Source organism: Dipodomys merriami, unplaced genomic scaffold (genome assembly GCF_024711535.1).
Source record: "Dipodomys merriami isolate MVZ:Mamm:240054 unplaced genomic scaffold, mDipMer1.0.p SCAF_512, whole genome shotgun sequence".
NCBI lineage: Eukaryota > Metazoa > Chordata > Mammalia > Rodentia > Heteromyidae > Dipodomys > Dipodomys merriami.
The window spans coordinates 254017-270062 of NW_027206083.1; the positions used below are offsets into that span (position 1 = coordinate 254017).

Genomic DNA, 16046 nt, shown 5'->3' on the forward strand with positions numbered 1-16046 from the left:
ATGGAAGTTGGACAGCATTTAAAAATCCCTTCATTTGCCTCTTTAGGAAGTACGAGATCCTTAACCAGCCTTGTATGAGAAACTGTAAGACTATGGCAGCATTTACAAGACCACCAGGATTAAAATCTGCCCAGATTGGGACACTACTGGACCTCTACAAGATTGCATAGGTGAAAGTGGGACGAGTGAAGTAATATCTTAAAATGTCTAAATTGGTGCCGTTTCAGGTGTTAGAAAAGAATGAAAAGAGGCTGAGAAAATGCAGTCACCATGGAGACGCAGCCAGTATGGGCAGCAATTAACCCTCAAAAGCAAGGCTTAGAACAATTTACCAGATCTCAACCGTGGCTCCTTGCCCCCGGTTACCCTGAAAGCGAACCATTCAGGAGTATGCAATGCCTTGACTCAACCACTTCCATAGCCCTCATGGGCTGGACGCCGGGTTACAACCAGGTTTACAAGGGGAAGAAGCTAGCTGAACAGATGTTTCAAGGACTTATTCTTTTTTCTGCAATAGTTGGATTTATCTATGCATAAATGGCTGAACAGTTTGGATGGACAGTCTATATAGGTATGGCCGGATTTGCTATTCCATGTTTGCTGATGCTTCCTCCATACCCATCTATGCACGACATCCCCTCAAATGGTTATCTGTTCAAGAATCAAGAACAGAAGACAAGAAAATTGGGGATAGAAAAATTAAGAGGTATGTTAAAAAAAATTCATTGGGTTTTTACATTTGTTTTCTCTGAGATGAGCTAAGTTGACATCATACCCAAATCATGAGCCTAAAACTCCCTATGCTCTTAAACACAGATTTCTTTATATTTTAGTTTTCTTTATATTTCTTTTTTGTTATTGTTTTGTTTTCTACCCCTAGTTAATTGAGTGTTGATTAGTTACAAAATAGTCTCCTATTGTTCACTTCTTATTTTGAAGAAGAAGCCAAAGCCAAGCCTGTCATAGTAGCACTAGCCTGGCCCTTCTCCTAGCCATCTGTGAGCATTCATGAGTGACAGTCAGGTTCAGCACATTCTTGGCTTTGCTTCTGTCTTTTTTGTACTTTTTTAATTCTAAAAATGCTGTATAGAGGGGTTACAGTTCATGAGCAAGGTAATGAGTACATTTCAGCTCCCCTATGAACCAGAAATCCCACTTTGGGGCATTTACGAAAGGATCACAAACAAGGCCATACTCAGGCTACCAGTACAACTATGATTATAACAGCATTATTTAACATAGCTAAGATATTGAACCAAACCATATGTCCTTCAATAGATGAATGGATCAAGAAAATGTGATATAGATATATATATACATATATACATATACATACATACATACTATATATACATATATAAACATACATACAATGAAGTTTTCTTTATATTCCAAAGGCAGTTAGAAATAACTCAGGTGTATTTGACTTACAAATATTTTAGACAAATATTTTAGACTTTTGGAAAACAAAAGTACATGTATGCAATGTTTCTTCCAGGTACAAATAATAATAAATGCCACATAAATGACAGCCAAAAAGGAAAAGGTATGATAGGAAAAAGGTGTATTTAGGAACATAATTTTTGTGATATCAAAGACTATGCATTCAAAGATAATAGGCTACTTATAATCTAATTGGCTTGAAAAAGGGAATGCAAAAGTTACAGTAGATTACTGGTTTATTTGGAGTTTTAAGCCCTATCAATAATTTCCTTTAAAAATTGGGAAGTTGAAAATGACTTTAGAGTGTGATAATATGTTGAACTGGGTGGTTCATACATAATAATACCAGTTACTAAGGAAAATTATCTCTAAGTACCCATCAAAACGCAGGGAGTAATTTGTAGTTTAAGTGGTAAAGTACTAGCCTTGAGGAAAAAAGCAAAAAGTGAATAAGGCTCTGAGTTTGTCAACCTGAACTAGCATGTGTGTGTGTGTGTGTGTGTGTGCGCGCACACACACACACACACACACACATACACATACACGCACACGCATGCTCATGTGCAAGGGATGTTGAAAGACTCAGAAAGAGAAATGGAGTGTAAGTCCTTTCATATGTATATTAGATCTAAAATATGACCATGAAATTTGAAAAAAGTAAAACACATGTCCATTAATTATATATGAGTTCAGACTATATAGTACAGAAAGCAGTAAAATTTTATGTTGAATTAATTTTTTTGTGAAAGTATTGTACAGAGGGGTTACAATTACATGGGCAAGATAATGAGTACATTTCTTATCAAGCATTGTAGCCTCCTTCTTTTTGTCCCCTTCCCATCCCTTCCCATCCTCCCCCGCCCCCCCAATCCTCCCAGGCGACCACCCCTCTGCACCAAAGTTTTAAAGTTCATTTTCGACATAATGACTCAATTTTATGTTCTAACCTCTCTGACATAACAGTATCACATGTGAACAGTAAAAAGATGAAGCATATCTTGTCCTTGGGTAGGTGTTAAAGAAGAAATGGAAAGAGGCAAAGTAATAGGGAGTAGATGGCTTGGAAAATACAACATAAGATTCAATGCACATATGTGAAAATGGAACTAGGAAAGAAAGGGGATGGGTGGGGTTTTTATAGACTAGAAGAGTCGATGGACACTATGACAAAGTCTAAGAGGCATTGTAAAAACCAATTGATACATTGTACAACTGTTTAAAAAAACTATCCATGAGGCCTGTAATTCTAATTACTCAGGAGGCTGTGAAATGAGGATTGTGGTTTGAAGCCAGCCATGGCAGAAAAGTTCATGAGACTCTTATCTCCAACAAACTACTCAGAGAAGGCTGGAAATAGTGCTGTGGCTCAAGTTGTACAGGGCTAACCTTCAGCACAGTGAGGTTTTGGAACAGCATTTTGATCTTGATTTGAAGTGCCAAGACAGGCACAAAAACAAAACAAATCAAAAGATAAAAAGAAACAAACCAAAAACAAAAAAGATCTTAATTTTTATATTTTTGAAAATTACAATAAAAACCCATGTTCCACCTACTTCAAATAGTTAGATAATATACATTACATGGCTGTGCTTATGATGGATGGAAATTTTCTCATTCATGTAGCATCTAATGTTCAGTCGAGGCATGGTTTTTCATGCCTCCCAGGCTATGACTTGTGTAGGCTGAGGTTATGGGCTTGGAGCTGCAGATGCTGATACCCTTCTCAACCAGTGTTTCACCTCTTAACAGGGCAGTCATACCCAAGGGCTCCTTCAACTACAGCTTCATGACCTCTTCGTGGTCCTGTGGGCCCAGTTGGGGGTGCCATCCTGGATAGATGTGATTTGAAGTAAGTTCATTCTACTCATCCTCTATGCCAAAAGAGTCAAGTGTGAGAGGGTTTGCAGACATTTGAAGTAATGTACATACACGGTGCTCCAGTGGCCCCACATACCTACCCAGCATATGCCTGTGTATCCTAGGATTATTGGTCTGGAGCAGGGGATGCTTCCAACATATTCCCTAACTAGTGCTTCACCTGCTAAAGTGAATAAATGATTGAGAGCCTCTTGTTTACCTTAAGGAAATCTAAATTCCTGATCTGTGCCAGGCCACAACAGATGCCATCCCACATGCCCCCATTTCATTTTATGTTAGACATCTCCTGCCACACTGTGGGAACCAAATCACTGGTGAGCAGTTGTGCATGTATGTACACACATTCTCACTAAGGCATGTACATAGTGTCAGATTTGACTGGTTGTATACTATATATTATAGTACCAAAGTGAAAGAAGACTTGGAGATTCCTTGACTACGAGCTGTCCTGTTTTGCTATTTAGCTGTGTCCTGTATAGCCCAGGGTTGTGGGATTCGAAGTGGGCATGCGTCCACCTTCCACAACCAGTGCTCCTTCTCCTACAGGGAGAGCATACCCAAAACCCTGTTCTTTCCCTCTTGGACTAACATCTTGCAGGTCCTTCTCTGAAGACCGAGGTGACAGTGCCATTCCAGATGCCCTAGTTTCTATGCAAATAGGACCACTCTCCCTTTGTGGTAACTGAATATTTGTGTGGGGTTGAGTGAGTATATCATTGTGCTTGTGTATACACCAGTTTGTGGAACACAAGGACCTGTGGCAAGATTTTCCCACTTGGGTGCTGATGCCAGCCCAAGGGAAGAAAAGCATAGAGAGTAGGTCTTTCATGTCTCCCTTGCAGAGTATGGCCTGTGCTGCTTGGGATTACCGGGCTGGAGTTTGGCATGGTGCTGCACTTTCTAACCAGGGCTTATCCTGTTACAGGGAAGCCATACAAGGCGGCCAGTTTTTCTTCACTTTGGGACCTCTGGCTTCCTGGTATGAGTCAGCCCATGTGCAGCTATATGTGCCTATGTCCTTCTCAGTAAGTGGTTCCACTCCCGGTTGGAACTGTGGGAATCCAGTTGTGATATGTGTTGTGCATGTGTGTATACACATTCACAGGAGGGCACAAATGTGGTGCCATAGTGGCCTTGTTGTGCAATATATTGGATCCAGAAGAAGGGAAGCCATAGCTTGTCCTTTTTCCTTAGCTGGCTAATTTCAGTGTAGCCTTGGGAGGCCTTCAATTCAAAGTGATTCCATTCCCTCCTCTGTCCTGTGAAAATGAAATAATGGGTCAGGGATTTTGTGCATGTGTATACACATGTTCCCATGAAAGCACTTAACCTATTTTTAAATTAGATAGGTCCTAGGTGTTTTTGGACCCAAGAGAAAAAGGATGGGGTTGGAGACTGTAAAACATCCCTTTCACAGGCCTGTGGAGCCGGGCTTATATGCCTGGGACTTGGGGTGCTGCCTACCTTCCTAAATGTGCTTACTCCTGCTAAAGAGAGGTCGTGCCTGGTAGCTTGCTCTTCACCATGTGGACTACTGTCTTGCTGGTCCCTTCTGATAGGCCTATGCGCCAGTACACACTTTCATAAGAGGGCACATACATGATGCCAGATAGGCCTGATTGTGGGCATATTGGGCCTGGTCCTGTGTCCATACCCCTGTAATTCCTTTGTAGCCTGGGGTTATTAACTTGGATCTGGGTATGTTGCTACCTCCCTAACTAGTCGTTTACCTGGTACAGTGACTTCATAGTGAGGACCTCTTCTTGTTCATGTAAAGGAATTCTTTATTCATGATTTGTCAGCCTCAGAGACAGTGCCATCTGAGATATATCCATTTTCATGTAAAGATTGCTCCTACCCTGCCATTCTATGGGAACCCATTCATGGAATGTGGACACATGATTGTGTCTATGTGGTGCCAGTTGGACTAAGGGTGGGCTCTAGCGGGCAGAAGAGATGGCACATTGGAGCTTGGAGTATGTCCACCACCCTTCCCAACTATAGCCTATATACTGGGATTATGAGCCCTGAGCAGGGGATACTGTTGCTCACCCCATCCAGTGCTTCCCCTTCCACAAACAGGTCATGCCCAGTAGCCTGTTTTTCTTAATCTTGCAAACCTCTAGCTTCATGATTTGTGTTGTCCTAGATGCAGGTACCATTTGCAGATGACCCCAATTCAAAGGAAGCTGTTCCTCTCCTGCCCTTGCCCTGTGGGAACTGAATTGCAAAACAAAAAAGAAAACATTACGAACTAGTAAGTAGTGGGGTACTTGAAGTTATTTCACAAATGAGGGTCCTTATTAAGGCTTCTTACCCCCTTTTTTCTTCCTTGAAAAATTTTCCAGTGTACTAAAAATCATCACAAATACTTATGACAGTGCATATTAATTGTGATGTACTTCATATTATGTATGAAAATTTTCTTCATGAATTTTAGTCAGTGGTGTTTGATAACTTTTACTCCTCTATATGCAGTTTGCATAATGATAAAGTTGGTATCAATATCCACATATATTCTTATATAATCCTTATCCAATCATTTGGTATTGTCCAGTATATTTTTAACTTTTCCCTAGTCTGACAAGTGTGATATCTCTTTATTGTTCCTGATAGAATATTTTTCATAAATCTTGCCACATCACATATGCCTTTTCTTGTGAATTGCATGCTCAGATATTTTATTCAATATCATGTATCCTATCTGTCATCTTCTTGATTGAAATGTTCCTTTGTTGAATACATACTATTTAAATGTCTTCAGCCTTAAGAGAGGATGTTTATATTTTTCTTGATATTACTTACTCAACCAAAGGTGTTGCTGTAATGTAAACTTATTGATATTTTCCGACCTTTGTATTCATTTCCTTGGGGAAAATCTCCATTCTTAAAATGTACTCTTATTTCATTCTTAAAGCTTTTAAGTGTTGCTTTCTACCTTTGCCTCTTTGTTTTTAGGAATTGTTTGCTACGGCTTTAAGTTAAGGTCTATTTTGTATCTTATTCCATATAAATAGATAGCTCATCCAAATAGCTATTTGTTGAATAGTCTAATGTCAAATCTCAGGATTCTACATGGGCTTGTACTCAATTCTCTACCCTGTGTAATTCTTTTTCTTCAGCTGTAATACCAGATTGTCTTGATTACTAGGCTTTAGTATAACAAATCCTCATTTTGAGTTATGGTGTGTCCCCAAAATTGTTCTTTCATATTCTTTGTGTCTTTTGATCTTTACAAATCCTTCCCCTCCTCTGTTAGCGGGGACCAAACACCGAGTCTCTTGCATTTAAGGCAAGCACTCTACCACTCAGCAACTCACCTCATAACTTTGAGGAACAACAGTCACTGGGTCCAGGTGAGGTTTGGGGAAGTTTCCCTCTATCAGTAGAAACTCTTGACTTAGGGTCCTTGGTCACAGAATAAAAATTTGCAGAGTAGTCACCATGGTAAGAAAACTTGGCAATACTTTATTGAGTTAGCAAGCAAACAAACAGATAAGCAGATAAACAGGAAGACAGAGGCACACTCAGAGTGTGAGTGCTCTTAACGGTAGGCGCAAAGAGCTCTTTGACATCAGTGGCATTTATATAATAAAAGCAAGTCCTGTCATAAAGCCATATATATAGGTGTTTATCTTTGCTCTTAATCACTCTGGGGTTATACCATCTGAGTTCTTGGTTATTTGGTGATTCAGTCTTTAGTGTATTTCTTTTTTTTGGGGGGAGGGTCCAGTCATGGGGCCTGAACTCTGGGCCTGGGCACTGTCCCTCAGCTCTTCAGCTCAAGGCTAGTGTTCTACCACTTGAGCCCCAGCGCCACTTCTGGCTTTTTTCTTTTTTCTTATGTGGTGCTGAGGAATCGAACCCAGGGCCTCATGCATGCAAGGCAAGTACTCTAACACTGAGCCACCTTCACAGCCCCTTTAGTGAATTTCTTACAGGAAAGAATGCATATATTTTTGCCATAGAACAGATGCTCATCCTTAAGATGATGAATGCATCCTGAGTTAGAAGCAAAGAAGATAGTGCATGTATTATTCTAAATGTATTATTTCTATCAGAGTTCCTAGATGTCATTTTCCAGGTCTCATTTTTTCTAAGCTATGCAGCCTGAAACTATAAAAAGTCCTGATAAGACTTCTCATAAAATTCCATTCAATTTATAGATTGATTTGATAGAAAACAATACATTCTTTAGATATTGAGTATTCCCATGAATGATTTTTTTTTGGAGGTCCGGTCATGGGGCCTAAACTCTGGGCCTGGGCACTGTCCCTCAGCTCTTCAGCTCAAGGCTAGTGCTCTGCCACTTGAGCCACAGCGCCACTTCTGGCTTTTTTCTTTTTGCTTATGTGATGTTGGGGAATCGAACCCAGGGCCTCAAGCATGCAAGACAAGCACTCTACCACTGAGCCACCTTCTCAGCCCCCCATGCATGATTTTGACATGGCTGTATTTTGCTGTTTTTCAGTTATTTTTTAATGATTAATGTTTGTTACATAGTATTATATATCTTTTGTATGATATGCTTCTTTGTGTGTTTTTGTTTGTGTGGTTTGGTTTGAACAACGTGGGGAATTGAACTGGTGTATGGGAGGAAAGCATTCTACCACCTAAGCCACAATATAGCCATGTTAGTAACTATTGAAGCTACTTAAAATAATCATCCATCTTATAATTTGTTATTTTTACCTTTTTTTCATCCTGGGGAACTGAGTATAGGAGTCTGGTTTTTTTTTTTGTTTTTTTTTGTGTGTGTGTGTGTGTGTGTGTGTGTGTGTATGCACATGCATGCATATAAGTGTATATGTGCCAATACTGGGGCTTGAATCCTCTTAACTTTTTCCAGCCAAGGTTAGCATTTACCATTTGAGCATGTATACACCTTCAGTGTGGCTTTTCTGGTTAAATCCTACTCAGGAGGATACACATGGCAGTTCAAAGCCAGCCTGGGCAGAAAAGTCCAGTAGTCCTAAGAACTACTTTGAAAAACTACTATGAAAAACCTGGAAGTGGTACTATAGCTCAAAAATAGTGCTCAAGCTTTGAATTGAAGCCCTCAATCCTTAGGGCCAGCACATACAAAAATTAATGAACTTTGAATTGTATAACCATGATGTATTTACACGATGATCTACAGATCTCAGCCTCTCAAGTAGGTAGCATTGTAGGTGTGATCCTGTAGTAATAATAAGTCATTTATTATTGTTACTAATGGATATATTTTAAAGACATAAGTGTATGCTAGTGGCTCAAGTCTATAATCCTAGCCAGTCAAGAGGCTGAAGTTTAAGAATCTCTGTTCAAAGCTGACCCAAGGGAGAAAAATCTATGTGTCTTATCTCCAATTAACAACCAAAAAGTTGGAAACACAGCTGTAGCTTTAGTGGCATAGTAGTAACCTTAAGCAAAAATGCTTAGGGACAGTGCCCAGACCCAGAGTTCAAGTCCCAGAATCAGCCCCCAAAATTAAAATAAATAGAACACAGAATAACTCCAGGTATGGCTAGTGATAGTATGCGTAGTTTGCATGAAATTCTGAATTTGATTGCCACCAGCAAGAAAAATACACAAACCAAGAAAAAATGTTTCCAAAGTCAGAGGGAATTTTTTACTGATCCTTACTAACAGACAATTTTTTTCTTACACAATTTCATTTAGAAAGTTAGCCCAAGGCAGGTGCTAGTGGCTTGGCTCATGCCTGTAATACTAACTACTCAGGAACTTGAGAATTGAGGATAGTGGTTCTTGAGACTCTTCAATAAGCTACTCAAAAATAACTGGAAGTGGCCTTATGGCTCAAGTGATAGAGAGCTAGCCTTGAGCTCAAAGAAGCACAGGTACAGGGGCCAGGCCCAAAGTTCAAGCTTCATGGACAACAAAAATAAAAATAAAAAGCCAAACAATAACTCCAGTAGAAGAGAAATGATTATGCAATGGCTACTTTAGCAAGAATGCATTTCTCAGTTTAAAATGAGGTTTCACTTTGTATAACCTTATAAATATAAGATAATTAAATTTCAAGTAATTATTTAACTTCACTATCCACTAAGCAGCAACAAAAATGATCCTTATCAGAAAAAACAATGTTGGAGGAATATCAGTACCAAATTTCAAACTCTACTACAAAGCCATAGTAATCAAAACAGGTGGTTACTGGCGCAAAAACAGACCTCAGGACCAATGGAATAGAATTGAAAACCCAGAAATGAACCCATCTAATCTTCGATAAGGGAACTCAAAAATAGAATTGAAGAAAGACAACCTCTTCAGTAAATAGTGCTGGCAAAGCTGGTTAACTACTTGTGGAAAACTAAAGCTAAATCCTTATATATCACCCAGCACCAGAATCAACTCCAAATGGACCAAAGACCTCAGAGTCAAAGCAGACACCCTGAAAACATTACAGGACAGAATAGGAGAAACCCTGGGTTTCCTTAGTGTATGCCAAAATTTTCTTAATAGATATCCAGAAACACAATAAATCAAAGAAAGTTTGTTCAAATATGCTTTCATGAAATTGCAGAGTTTCTCCATGGCAAAGGACATAGCTAGCAAAATCAATAGAAAGCCCAGGGATTGGGAGAAGATCTTCACTAGCCATACAATGGACAAGGGTCTCATATCTAAAATAATAGTTTCATTTCATTTAAGTGTTTTTTTTTCTCAGTGGTAGGGCTTGAACTCAGAGCCTGGCCACTGGCCCTGGCCCTTTGTGTTCTCGAGGCTGGTGCTTTACCTCTTCAACCACAGCACCACTTCTAAGGAAGAAATGCTTCTGGGGGCTGGGCACTATAGTCTCACCTCTCTAATCCTACTCAGAAGGCTGCTATCTGAAGACTGAATTTGAAAGCACACAATTATCTCCATTTAGCCATCAAAACTGTGGTAATATAGCCTTAGCTCAAGGGATTGAACACCAATCTTGACAGAAAAAAACTAGAGGATAGTACCCAGGCCCTGAGTTCAAGTTCTCATACAAGCACAAAAAAAAAAGAAAACAGCGAGGTCGAGTAATAATGGAGCTTCCTGTTTTCATACCTTTCCAGGACTGCATGGAGGAAATAATCCTGTTATGTGAAAAGAAGTCCCCATTGAAGCAAATGAGTGAATAGTGGAAAATCTTCAGCAGCAACACAAAAGCTTTCAAGGTGGATGACAGGCATAGCAAAGTTAATGAGTGTTAGTAACATGTCTTTGATGTCCTTGTATTAAGGTAAGAAATGACTTGAAATTGCTTCCTACTTCTAAGCTTACTTCACTGAGCGAGGAACCTAAGCATGCCTTTCTTCTACAGTAATCTGGAATCTTTATAAACTTGCAGATTAAAGTTTGATGCTTAAAAAGAATACTTATAATTTGTGCATTAAAAGAGATTGATTATTAGTAAAAAGTTATTATGCATTAGGTTAGTATTGTTTTTTTAGTACTTGGGATTAAAAGCAGAGCCTCTGTTAGAGAAGTTCTGCACCTGTTTCTTTGAGACTGAATCTTCCTGTGTGTGTTACCCAGGATGTCCTTCAACTCCTGGGCTTGAATGATCCTCCCACCAAAAGTGACCAGCCATTGGTAGGATGAGGTATATGATCAGCTATTGCAGGGGACTGAGCTAAGGTTCAATGCTAATACTTGGTGTAGGTCTCAGGAGCGTGAGTAAACCAGATGTTCCATTTTGGAAATAGCGTTCCTGAATTTGAATTCCAATCCCAATAATCTAGACTATTGTCCTAAAGAAGGAGGTGTTAACATTGACTTAGATGGCTTGTAAGGAGAGTATCTTTCATGAAGCTGGAAGTGAGCCTAACAGTGGTCTGCTAAACAGAAATTCTGGACTAAGGAAAATGAGGCTAAGGATGGGAGGAATTTGCCACATTATGTTAACTCTCAACAAGAGAATGGATAAGGGATATCATTCCTTTTCCCTGCAAAGTCTTGAAGGTGATTTGGCCTTCAAGATGGGCTATTTTTAAGCCCATGGATTGGGAGAAGATAAACTAGCCATACAATGGACAAGGGTCTCATATCTAAAATATACTTGGAACTCAAAAAATTAAATCCCCCAACAACAAATCATCAAAGAAACAACTGCACAAGAAATAAGTGGGCTAAAGACTTAAAGAGAAACTTCTCTGAAGAGGAAAGAAGGATGGCCAATAGACACATGAAGAAATGCTCAACATTCCTCTCCATAAAAGAAATGCAAATCAAAGCAACACTTAGATACCACCTCACTCCAGTTAGAATGGCTAAAATCACGAACTCTAATAACAACAGATGCTGGAGGGGATGTGGACAGAAGGGAATCTTACTGCATTGTTGGTGGGAATGTAAACTTGTTCAACCACTTTGGCAAGTAGTATGGAGGTTCCTCAAAAGACTCCACATAGAGCTCCCCTATGACCCAGCAATCCCACTTTTGGGCATTTACCCAAATGTATACAAACAAGACCACACTAAAGTTACCAGCATGACTATGTTTATTGCAATATTATTTACTATAGCTAAGATATGGAACCAAGCCCGATGCCCCTCAGTAGATGAATGGATCAAGAAAATGTGGTATATATACACACACACACACACACACACACAATGGAATTCTATGCCTCCATCAGAAAGAATGGCATTGCCCCCATTTGTTAGGAAATGGAAAGGCTTGGAAAAAATTATATTAAGTGAAGTAATCCAGGCCCAGAGAAAAATAGGTCCCATGGCTTCCCTTATTTGCAATATCTAGTATATGTCTGAGTTAAGCAGTAAACGTCAGATAAGGTGATGTTAGGGAAATGAAACCTAAAATATATATTCAAATGTTTTTTTTTCTTTCATGCGATTGTTTCTAACATTTATAAGATTATTTCTTTGTTGCTATGTATGTCCCTTCCCCAAAGTATAACCCCTGCTTTCACTGTATTTGATGTCAGTATAATTTGTGGAGGGGAAGGGGAAAAACAAATCGTTTAAATAGGGATACAGGTGGACCCATTGCAACAATGAGATGTACAAGTGTTTTGTCGAAAACGAACTTTACAACTTTGTTGGGGGGGCAGGGGGATTTGGTGGAGGGGGCGGGGAAGATGAGAAGGAATGGGAAGGTTAAACAGAGGAGGAGGTTACAATGCTTGATAAGAAATGTACTTATTATCTTGTCCATGTTATTGTAACCCCTCTGTACAGTATTTTCACAATAAAAAAAAACTAATTAAAAAATGGGCTATTTTGACACAAGCGATAGAATGGATTATATGAATTCTCTGGTCTTTCTAACCAGGATACAGGGGGACTCAAAAGGTAGAGAGCAAACTGCAAAAAACCATGTCTCTGCTAGCAGGCTTCCAAATTCACTGTATCCTTAAAATTTGAAACAAATTAGTTAGAACAGAAATCTTTTTTTTACATGTCTCCAATCTAAATGTTTCTTCCTTGGGTTTAGAACACTTCATAAACAAGCAAGAGCTAAGATAACACTGTATGACTCTCTCTTCCCCCAGAATTGCAGTTCTGCAGTGCTAGAACAAAGACTGTGTGTGAGGAAGGGACTGGACATATGTGTTTCTTGGATGAGAAAACTAGAGCTGATAAATTGCAGAGAACAGAGCAGATGTCATTCCTTTTCTTCCTTTCCTTGGGTAAGACTGATTCAACCATGATGCAAGATGCTGAACCAATGAATGAAGAGGGCATGCTGTGTAGGAGGAGGGGTTGCCCATGCCCAGGTGCAGCTGGGAACTTGGAGCTATTGATTCAACCTAAGGAATGTTTTTTTTTCATAAATATTAAGTCCCATTTCAGACTTCAGCACTGTCTGTGGCTGCTGTTCTGGTCTGTTTGTGTCTTGCTCTTTGGCTTTTTCCTTTGGTTACAATAGAAACTGCAGATGAAATGGAGAGTGTTGAGTGTGAGCTCAGCCATTGGGGATTAGTGATGGACTTTCCAGGCATGGGCATGCCTGTGGGATTGGAGTCTGCCTTTGACAAGCAGGGCACAGAGCGGGTTGTGCTGAGTAGAAAATGGAAAAGTCCTCTGATGAGAAAAATGCTCCAGAGAGACAATTAGCTCTAAAATGTATTGTTAACCTTCATGTCCCCAAAAAATGCTGGGGGATATTGGAGTAAATGGTTATTTTACTATAGAGATGGTGAACCTTCTGAAAAGATAAAATGGTTTAGGTCTGGGTGTAATGTTTTAAGCAATTGACAGCTACTCACAAGTTTGACTATTGATTTATTTCCATACTGATTGTTACTTTTGAGTATCTCTATTTTCCTTAGTAATTTTTTTTTCATATTGCCCACATTGGAATAGGTATTTTTTTTAACTTGTACTATTATTTCTTTGATTTCATGGTACATTATACATAAGGAAAACAGGGCAGAGGTAAATTAATTTCTTAGGCATGACTATGAATTAATTTCAATAATATGCATTGAGTATTTAAATTCTTCAACATACAATGTATGATCTAGGCTCAGTAGTTTATTCTAGAGGGAGTTTACCTTCATGAGCTAAGACAAAAGACAACTTTATGTTTTGCATCTCTATGCATAATTCCTGTAAAAAGAACTGTCTTTGAAGACTGGAAGGGTATGATTCTTATTTTGATTGGTTTCATAGAAAAATATCTCTACAGGTTGAGAGCCTTCACTTTACATCTAGAAGTTTTCTTGTTCTGTTTATTAGACCTGGAATTCAGCTTCAGGAAACCTTACTTCTTTTATGGGGAGGCAGTCAGTGTTATTTGTTATGATAATTTGTGTGTATTTGTATTTATATATGTGTTTAAATGCATGTACATACATATATATGCATATATGCATAAGTACATACATATGTATGTGTATGTATATATTAAAAATTTAGCTCAGAGTCCCTGGGTAAAGCCCTGGGAAGGGCAGAGAATGGAGCCACATAAAGAAACTACTTAGGTGTTGATGTGATGCAGTTTATGCCAACAGGCTGGTTTCTGAATCATTTTTCTTGTTTCTTTCTGGTAATTCAGGATGTACATGTTTCTAAGAGCAATATTAACAAGGCCTGTCTAGCATGGAGTTTGGTGAACTTGGCCATTGGGCACATACTTTCTGACCTGGGAAAGGTGACATTTGGGTTAGTTTCTACAGAGTATAGAATAATACAATTGGCATAATTTTGAAAGTTCTTTGGGGAGTTGTAATTGAGAGCTACATTTTGATTGACATTCATCTGGGACTGATATTCATCAGCCTCCAGATAGAACTTGGGACATAAAACAGATTAAGTCCTGACTGGATGAAACTCTGTAATCTCCAGGTGATTGTTCTCTTTTCCTCTGCCTTCCCTTTTAACATCTGAAGGGATCTTCAGTACTGTATATGGAGATGAGGTTAAAAAGGAGCATGGCTGCAAAAGTTCTCCCATGTGTTCTGTTCTTCACTTCTTATCTTTTAATATAACATAATAATCCCTTCTATGGAAAGAGAATCTAGCAGTCTTGAGTGCCCATCACTTACTCATCCAATGGGTACTTAGGAAGTACCTCCTGTGTTGTATTCTGATGTCTGCTTTTTAAGGGTATAGCTTTAAGAAATACGACATATCCTGACTTACCTTTGAATACTCAGACTGTACACCACCTGAAATAGAGAAATGTTTTTAATCTCTTCTTCAGTAGTACCCATTTCTTAGTACTGTGGACAAGGATTAAGGAATTTGGTAGCATGGAAAGCACAATAGGCACATGTCGTCTGCAGTTAGATGTTTGCTTATTTCTATTTAAGTAATGTTAAGAATTATATGACATATAGAATGTGGAAAAATTTAAAGAATGGTTTAATAATAGAAAATTTAAAACAGATTGACTGTCCTTCCTACAAAATACTTGAGAAAGGAGATATTTTGAATTTCAGATATTGGAACATTTGCATATATGTGATAAGGTAACTTCGTGCTGGGATTAATTCTAAACATAAAATGCATTCATTACTTATATACCTAGACTGAAGATAACTTTATATACTTTTAGTGTGCCTTGATGTTTTTTGTTTTCATTTCGTTTTGTGTTGTACCTGAGGCTTGATCTAAGGAACTGAGCACTTACCTTGAGCTTTTTGCTCAAGGCTAGTGCTCTACTACTTGACACACAGCTCCATGTCTACATTTTTGTGGTTAATTGGGGATCAGAATCTCAGAGACTTTTCTACCTACACTGGCTCTGAACTGTAGACATCCTTATATCTCAGCTAGCATTACAGGCATGAGCCCATAGCAGCGTGCTCCTATTTTGATGGCCACAGTCACAGGAAGCCCAATGTGGAATCTTCTCACTTGAGACAGCATCACAACACAAGATCCTCAGATTAGAGATGCTCAGCCTACATCTTACTTCTTAACCCCATTGGTTTGTCTGTAGCATTCCATTTTGAATACCACAGTTCTGAAGAAGTCCATAAAAGCATTTCTCCTCCTTCTCAGGGAGGTATTCCTGGGGTTTAGATCTTTTTAAACTCAAGTTATTTTGTTGTTTGTTAGCTTAGCTTCCTGATGCAAACTTATGCCCCCAACCCCTACCCTTTGAAATAAGAAAGTGGGTTAGGGTAAAGTAGAGACAGGTGTTTATAATGGCTTTTGTGCTGTCATTCTGAAAGGTAGGGGAGGGAAGGTGTAAGATTTTTGGGAAGGTCACAGAACATCAGCACTGGAACCCACCAATGGGAAGTCCTCATGACCAAGCCTCTTCTCCAATCAGA

General features: G+C 39.0%; 1 long non-coding RNA gene across 1 annotated transcript in view; it reads left to right on the forward strand.

The window, feature by feature from the left end:
- Positions 1-345: 345 nt before the first annotated feature.
- The window catches only part of LOC138810946 (uncharacterized), a 100496-nt gene continuing 84795 nt past the window's right edge, over positions 346-16046 (forward strand). The window contains exons 1-4 of the long non-coding RNA XR_011367303.1: positions 346-706; positions 3193-3292; positions 5471-5578; positions 10371-10537. This is a non-coding gene — a long non-coding RNA (uncharacterized lncRNA). The remainder of the gene's footprint in view (positions 707-3192; positions 3293-5470; positions 5579-10370; positions 10538-16046) is intronic.